We start from the raw sequence: 7,878 nt of genomic DNA, 5'->3' as shown, positions 1-7,878 counted from the left end.
GGAAGGGAAGAAGTCTCACTTCTTTCTCAAGTGGAGTGTTTACACCTTGCTGTAACATTTGAACTTTCACAAGAGATGTAATAATTTTGATAATAAAATTCTTAACCATAATAACCATCAAGTGGAAAAGTTCTTTGTCCAGTTCTGTGTCCCGAGCCACCCTCAGCTGCAAGGGCAGGACGGGCCGTGTTCAGGAGCCACGGCGCTGTCCTGCCCGCGGGGGGAGGGGCCAGGCCAAGCCAGGGCCTGTCCGCAGTGGTGGGCTGGTGCAGCCCAGCAAGGGGTGCGGGTTTCCTCCGCCATCAGTCAGCAGCTGTCTGTTGGCGGTTCGGGGCAAGTCTGTGCTGACTACAGTGGGGGTTTGAAGGGTGGGCAGGTGAGGCCCCCGCTCTCGGGGAGCTCCCCCCAGCCGAGGGCGCGCATTCCCTCCCTGGCCCCAGGCGCCATCGGGCTCCATGCTGCTCACAGCGGTTTGTAACTGGGCCGGGGGTCGCCCCAGATTGAAGCCGAGATCCCAGTCAGAAGAAAGCGTCACGGGTGACAGGAGCAGCGGTTGCTGCTGGGGACCTGGAGCAGCATGTGCGAAGCTTCTAAGGTGGGAGGGCTTGGTGGGGGCACCAGGAGTGTCAGGGGAGGGCAGCAGACCCAGCAAGAGGAGGATGGGCAGGAAGCCTAGAGGGCAGGTGGGCACTGAGTGCTGAGGCTCCTCGGGCGGTGGGGGCCTGAGAGACGGTGTCGGTCAGCTTCGGCCTCGCATCCCGAGCCTCGCGGGTTTAGTCCAGAGTCCAGATTCTGAGTGTCGGCCTCACCGCTGGACTTTCGGGAGACGAGTGACACGGTCTGGTTTGCTTCACAGGTTGGTTGGTTTTTGGAAAACCATGGACTGTTTTGGTCCCGTAGGGAGAGGTGACTAGAAGCCGGCCACCTGACTGGGAAGCGCCGGCCGTCCTGCGGCCAGCGCGGAGCAGCGGTGCTGCCTGTGAAGGTGCCGTCCCTCCCCTGCGCCGCCGGCGGCTGGGCGCACGTCTGCAGCACGTGCTGGCTGAGACCTGGGCCGGAGGCCTCCTGCCTGCCGGGTGCGCTAGGGCCGGGTGGAGACGGTGCTACGTTTCTCTGAAGAGCTCAAGGGTGTCCAGTGGGTGTGTGCTGAGAAATGCAGGTCTCCTGGAAGGGGCCTCCCATGGTGTCCATTGGAATGCCGAGGGCGCGGCCGCGGCGCACCCCGCCGGGAGTGGGGACACGCGTCCTCCAGCCCAGCCGGCAGAGGCAGCGTCTTGGGTCACCCCTCTCTCTCTGTGGTCCAGGTTGCCTGGACGCTGACTAGGCTCGCCCAGGGAGGTCTGCACTGTGCTCATGTGCACTCAGCCGGGTGCAAGGGAAACGATGTTTCTGTTTGATAATTTCTTAAATGAGCTGCAGGAAAGTCCAGGGTTTCTCTTCAGACGCAAGCCAACAGTTGTGGGAATTCTGCAGTTTACCCAAGAAACATCTAGAGAGACTGACCTGAATGAAGCCATCTAGCGCTCTCGCCGGGAGCCACAGTCTGGCCTTGGGGTGCCACGGGCGTTGGGCTGCCACAGAGTCCTTGGTGAACAGAGACCACCTGCCGAGAAGATGCCCAGAGGGCGATGGCCACTGGCCCTGACACGTCTTGTGCCACCTGCTTGCTCTGTGGCACAGGGAGTGAAGGGGTCCGCTGGGCCCAACTGCAGCCCGTGCCGAAGGTGAAGACGGCGCCCGCAGGGCCATCCGCTCCTCCGGCCGCCACACACCAGGTAGGGCCTGAGATCTTCATTTCACCGCTTCCCAAGGACCCCTGTAAAAGTGCACAGACTAATCGTGATCGCAGACAACACCTGGAACACCTTGCGACCCCAGAAGGCGACGTGGCAGCCCCTTTTGTCCTGAGAAGCCTGCTCTCGGGTGCCTGGACCAGCACTGGAAGCCCAGCAGGCCGGCGAGGCAGCGGGAGCGGGAGGTCTCGCGTCTGAGGGCGGAGCAGCCCGAGCCCCAAACCGTTGGAACCGGCAGAGCTCTGCTGAGGACTCTCCTGGGACCTTCTAAACCGGTGGGGGCCACATTGAAGGATTAGGTTGAGTCCTTCTAGGGGCAAGGTGAGCATATGAAATAATTGATCGTGTTCAACTCCTGAAGCAGTGAATTCTGAGCATGTTGTGTGCTGAATGTCAGCAGCTGTGTCCCACCGTCCGTGGGTCTTAGATACAGGAAGTCCTGAAGCCTTGAGCCAGTTTCACCAGGCACGCCTCGCGAAGGTCAACACCAGTCCCGAGCTTAAAGCGGCATGAGGAGCAGAATGTCGGTACCAACAGTACGAGCTTGGCAAGGGCATGAGGTGAGCATTTTAAAATGTGGCAGCTGGGAGCGGAGGGACATCCTCCACCTGACGAAGAACACTTGCCCGTGAGCCCACGGTGAGCAGCCATGAGCAAGAACAGGACAAGGCCCCTCTCGCCACTCTGTCCCATTAAACACTAAACACAGTTCTAGCTAACACAACATGACAAAAAGATTTAGAAGTAAATGGAAGAGAAAAGCAAAACTTTGTTCACAGATGACATAAATTAGAACATTTTTTAAAAAATCAACACCCCTCCCCCTCAAATAATAGGGGAATTAAACATTTATAGCAGGGTTGCAGGAAATGTAACTTGCTCTCTGACATAACAAAAGCAAACATTGGAATCAAATTTACAACTAATATTTATGTCAGCACTCATGAAAATACAGGATCCAGTCAGACGACGACAGAATTGATGGCGGAAATGGTGGATCAGGAAACAGAATTCTCCACTTGGTCTAGAGAGTCCCAAGCCCATAAAATCTCAGCAAGTTACTTTGCGGATATCGAGCTGATGCTGAAGTTGGCGAGGTGGAAGCCCCGGAGCAGCCAGCCAGCGGACTGACAGCCTGCAGCGGCGTCTCCGGAAAACAGGCTTGAAGACAGCACAGAGCCGAGTGGTCATCGTGAGGGTAAGGACACATGAGCAAAGTAGTAAAATGAAGAAAAGATGGTCTTAGCAACCAGCGGTGCTGGAGCAGCTGGACATCCTCAGTACGCACAAGTGACTCCAAACACAGACCTTAACACCCTCAAAAATGTAAAGAGCATGAAAATATATCACAAATGCAAAACTACTAAACACCTATTAAATAACACAGTAGGATACCTTGGATTTGGGGAGGCCTTCCATGAAAGACACTGGTTGGCTGGACTTGATTAAAAGTAACTTCTGCTCTGCAGTAGGCCCTGTCAGGAGAGTAAGACGAGCCACAGACTAGATGTAGCAGACAACAGACTGTCAGCAAAAACACACCACAAATCCTGAAAACACCCTAATAAGGAAACTCCCTAAAGCAGTCTGCAGTCTGCGCAGTCCTTTCTAAGTTCCAGCGCCATTTTTCACAGAAATAGCTCAAAATCTTCGTGGAACTACAAAGGGACTCATCAAAGCAACGTTAAGACCAAACTTAAAGGCATTGTATGTCCTGATTTCAGCATCACAATGCTACAGCAATAACAGTGTATTGGAATTACCACACACACATATGGCGGATTAAGTTGCAACAAAGAAGCCAAAAGTAGGTAGTAGGAGAAGAAACAGTCTCTAGCAAATAGCACTGGGACAGACTGGACCCTTACCTCACACCATACACAAAAGTCAACCTGAAACGAATTCAAGGCTCGAACATAGTAGGGCTCAAAGTCATCAAATGAGAACACTGAGCTCCTGGCAGGGGTCTGCACGGGTTTGGTTTGGCTTTTTCCTTTGATGCCAAACGCAGAGACAGCAAGTGACAGGTGCTCCATCAAACCAGAAGGCAGCTACAGCAAGGCAACCTGTGCACAGGGAGAAACGTGTCCGTCGTGTCTGACGGGTTAGTGGCCGAGAGGGATGGAGAGCTCGACAACTGCTCGGGAAAGCGCAGTGGGCGAAGGATGTGAGCAGGCGGCTGTGCCCATAGCAGGTGCGCGGAAAGGGGGTCGGCACCAGCACCCCTGGGGAGATGCAAGCCGACCGCCGCCTCCCGGGGTGACCTTCCTGGAAGACAGGAACGAGGGTGGACAGGGACATGGAGAAGGGGGCTCGGCTCTGCGCTACTGCTGGGGCCTTCGCCGGGGCGGCCCCTGAGGGAGACGACGTGGAGGCGCCTCAAAAAATAAAAACTAACTGTCGTGTAACCCAGCACCCCACGTCTGATGCACCCCCATGGCCGCTGCAGCACAATTCTAGCATCCAGACAGGTAAACAGCCTGTGTGCGCATGACCGTGGGATACTGCGCAGCCGTGAGTGGCAGGATGGCACCGCTTGAGACGGCGTGCGCGGATGCCGAGGGCGTCTGCGCAGAGAGAGAAGGACCTGGGAACCCACTGCATCCTCCCCCCGCTTCCACAGTTGCCTGCATTTGTGTTGTGCTGAATTTGTTCCGGGACCCCAAATTGTTGTCTTCTGGGATATCCGTCTTCTGTGCAGCCCCCCTTCTGCTGAGAGCAGTCTCTGTCCCCAGGCAGGCCCGCCCAGCCTGGCGCGGAGGGCACCTCGGGGCCCACTCCGGTGCCGTCCCCCTGGGGCTCTGTCCACCTGGACGTACGCAGTGGCCAGAGAACCCGCATCCAGACCCTGAAGTTCACCGCTTGGCGCCTCTGAGTACCTGACGTCCCACGTCCAGCCCCGCCGTCCGGCCTGGCCACGCCACCAGCACCCATGGGTCACTTCTGTGCTGTGACACCTTTGGGGCACTTGGTGGCTTTTCAGAACTGAAAGGGTCTGTTGGGTGAGCCCGTGCGTGTGGTCAAGACCCCATCTGCAGCCCCGGGCGCTCCACGACGGACCACCAACTGCTCCACACGGCAGCTGGTGGGGGGCGAATGCTGCTTTCCGCCCGCGTTCGCTGCCCCGTGTCCCCAGAGCAGGCTCCGGGGTCATCGCACCTGTGCCCGCTGCCGCCCCTCCTGGAACGCCTGCGCCCCTGTCCCGAGCGCCTCCCGGGGACTGCAGCCGGCCCTGTGCTCCCCTGCAGAAGAGCTGCTCCCCGGGTGAGGGCGCCTTTCGACTTGGCTTCGCAGCCGCAACATCGGCCAGTGTCCCCCTGGGTGGTAGACCCAACTGCAGCCTGCTGCCCGCCGCTCCTTGGCACCTGAGCAGTCCCCTGGCCGGGCACCTCCTCCCCACAGGGCCGTTTGCCCGGGAAGGGCCTCTTGTCCCCAAACCCGGGGGACGTCGTCCTCGGGCCATACACTGGGGGTTCTGTTTCTAGAGCCGCCTTGCCTTCTCGTGGCCCTGTCCACAGCCAGCTCCTCGGGGCCTCTCCTGAGCCGCCACCCCCTGTCCCAGCTGGCCTCAGGCCACTGCATCAGCCACTGCCCAGTTCCGGGGTTCCTGGCCCAGGCCTCTCTCTTGAGCCCCAACCCACAGGGCCACCTGGTGGCCGCAGGAAGGCCCAGGCGACCTCACACGTCACCTGTCCCCTTGTTTTCCCACTTGGGTGGGCGTCCCCTGCTCTGTCCCCAGGCTCTGTCGCCGGCCTCGGCCTCCAGCAACATGACCCCTGGCCACGGCCCTCGGCACTGAGCAAGCTGGGTGTGGAGGCCCCGCTCCCCAGTGCCGAAACGAGACGAGCAGGACTGCGGCCCGCCTCAGCCCTGCGGGGTCGCACAGACGGGCAGGGTGCGCCTGCTTGCTCTCGGGCCTGTGTCAGGCCTGGGTGTGGCAGCGCCCAGCCCGTGGCCACCATGTGGCGCTCGCCCAGTGCCCATCACACTGTGTCAGCCTCACGTCGCCGCAGAGCACCCAGGGGCAGGTGACCACGGCCCCGGCGGCCGGCTGCCGGGCGCGGCGGAGACCAGCCGCTGAGCCCGCCGGCGGCCGCCCCACCCCCAACTCGGGCCTGGCCGACTCGGAAGCGGGAGCCGCGTGGAGATAGAAAGTGTCTTTATTTGGACGCCGTTGCACCTGCACCGGAGCCCGGGCCGGCAGCGGCAGCAGGGATCGTGCTACCAGGTGGGACGACGGACAGCGAGGACATTCAGACAGGACTTACTAATGGGGTGTGGACGACACCAAGCTAACCTAGACACGCGCCGGCCCTCGGCCCTGCCCCTCCCTGCGGAAGCTCCAGTCGCGCGAGGCTGGCCCCCAGCCGGGCAGAGGCCGGCTTCCAGTGCCGGAGGGCCCCGGCTCTCCACCACGGGGCTGCCCTGCCCAGTTCTCGCTGGCCCTCGGGGGCTGCCCTGACCAACAGCGCTTACTCCCCGGTGGTTCCGGCCGGAAACTCTGGGTCCAACCCGGTCCTCGTCCCTCAGGAGAGAGGTGCTTCCTCTCGGGCCCCGGGCCCGGGGCCCCACACCCGAGAACTGACCGCCGGCCAGCACTGTGGGCCAGAAACAGCCCTGGGACCACAGGCCTTGGCCTGAGCCAAGTCCCCACGCTGGCAGAGGAGGCAGGAGCCTGCGGGCGCCCCCCAGCTCTGCTGCTTCCTCCCCAGAGCCGACCCCTGCTGTCTCCCCAAGGCCCAGCCGCCTGCCCTGGGTGGCAGCGGAGCTCAGCCAGTGCCCTGGCCCCGAAGAGCCTCTGGGACCCCCAGCTGGACCTCGGCACAGCCACGGGGACATGGTCTGGCCCCATTCCAGGCTCACGGGGCCAGCCTCCCGCCCTCTGCCTTTCTAGCGAGGCAGCAGCTAGGGCGCTGGGAGGAGCCAGCGCACAGGGACGCAGGGCTGGTGCGGGCACTGATGCCCAGCGCTGACCGCCAGCCTGCACGTGCTCCCCAGGGGGCCGCAGCTGCCTGGCCCTGCCTCTGCACCTGGGCCTCGAGGGGTTCCAATGTCTTGTGGGAACCTGGGCGCCGGGCACCCCGGGTGTGGGCCTTACCCCCTGCCGCCCCTTTGCCTCAGCCTTCATGCCCGTCTGTCCTGCCCTCCCCACCCTCTTCCACCGCCCCACCCCCCTCCCGTCCCAGACCCAAGCTGTCCACCCTCCTGGTCGTCTTCTCTGTGGGGCCTGTGCAGTCTGCAGCCAGCTCCCCGTGCCCCCCGTCCCACGCCCTCCACCCCCCTCCTCCTGGTCACTGGCTGGCAGCCCCCACCCTGGGCTTTGGCTCTCCGAGGACCGCGCCAGTTTCGCCCCGTCCCTCCCACACTGCTGGGCTGTGGGGCTGCCATGCCCAACTGGCGTGGCCGGAGCACTGGGGCGCCCAAGGTAGGGGTCAGTGAGGACATGAGGCCCCGGTCGGGAGCCCGAGCCCAGGCCGCCTGGTCCCAGTCACGGTTCAGACAGGACAGAGGGCACCTGGGTCTGTCCGGGAAACCCAAACCCGCAGGTCTGAGTCCTGTGGGAACGGACGCGTGGGCAAACACATGGCGCCAGCGGCCTTCCTCCCGCCGGCGGAGGCCCCAGGGGAGGGGCCAGGGACGGCCAGAGGGCAGCAGTAGGCACTGGAGATGGAGCCAAGCTGCTCCGAGAGGATGCGGCCTCCCTCCCTGTCCCTGCGGAGGGGAGGCGGCGCCCCCGGGGCGGGGAGGCTGCGCCCGGCCCAGCACACTCACAGGCAGGTGCGCTTGGTCCCCAGCACTGCCCGCGGGCAGCAAGGCGGGTGAGGAGGAGGGGTGGGCCGCCACGGGCCTGGGGGAGGGGCGGGGGTACCCTGTTCAGAGGTGACCTGCAAGTTCAAGTGATGCAGAAAAGTATCAAAGAGGCAAGACAGTCTCTGCCCCTGGCCGGCCCAGGGTGGGCGGCGGAGGAGCCACGGGGGAGTGGCCCCAGCTCCCCCCTGGGGGGCCCGGCCCCGGCCCTGACAACTGGGCCAAGGAGTCTGCTGTACAAAACAGGCCAGGGCCAAGGGTCCGGTCCCGGAGAGAC

The sequence above is a fragment of the Condylura cristata genome, unplaced genomic scaffold (genome assembly GCF_000260355.1).
Source record: "Condylura cristata isolate star-nosed mole 26May11 unplaced genomic scaffold, ConCri1.0 scaffold00033, whole genome shotgun sequence".
Taxonomy (NCBI): Eukaryota; Metazoa; Chordata; class Mammalia; order Eulipotyphla; family Talpidae; genus Condylura; species Condylura cristata.
Note: the sequence above shows the minus strand (reverse complement) of the source record.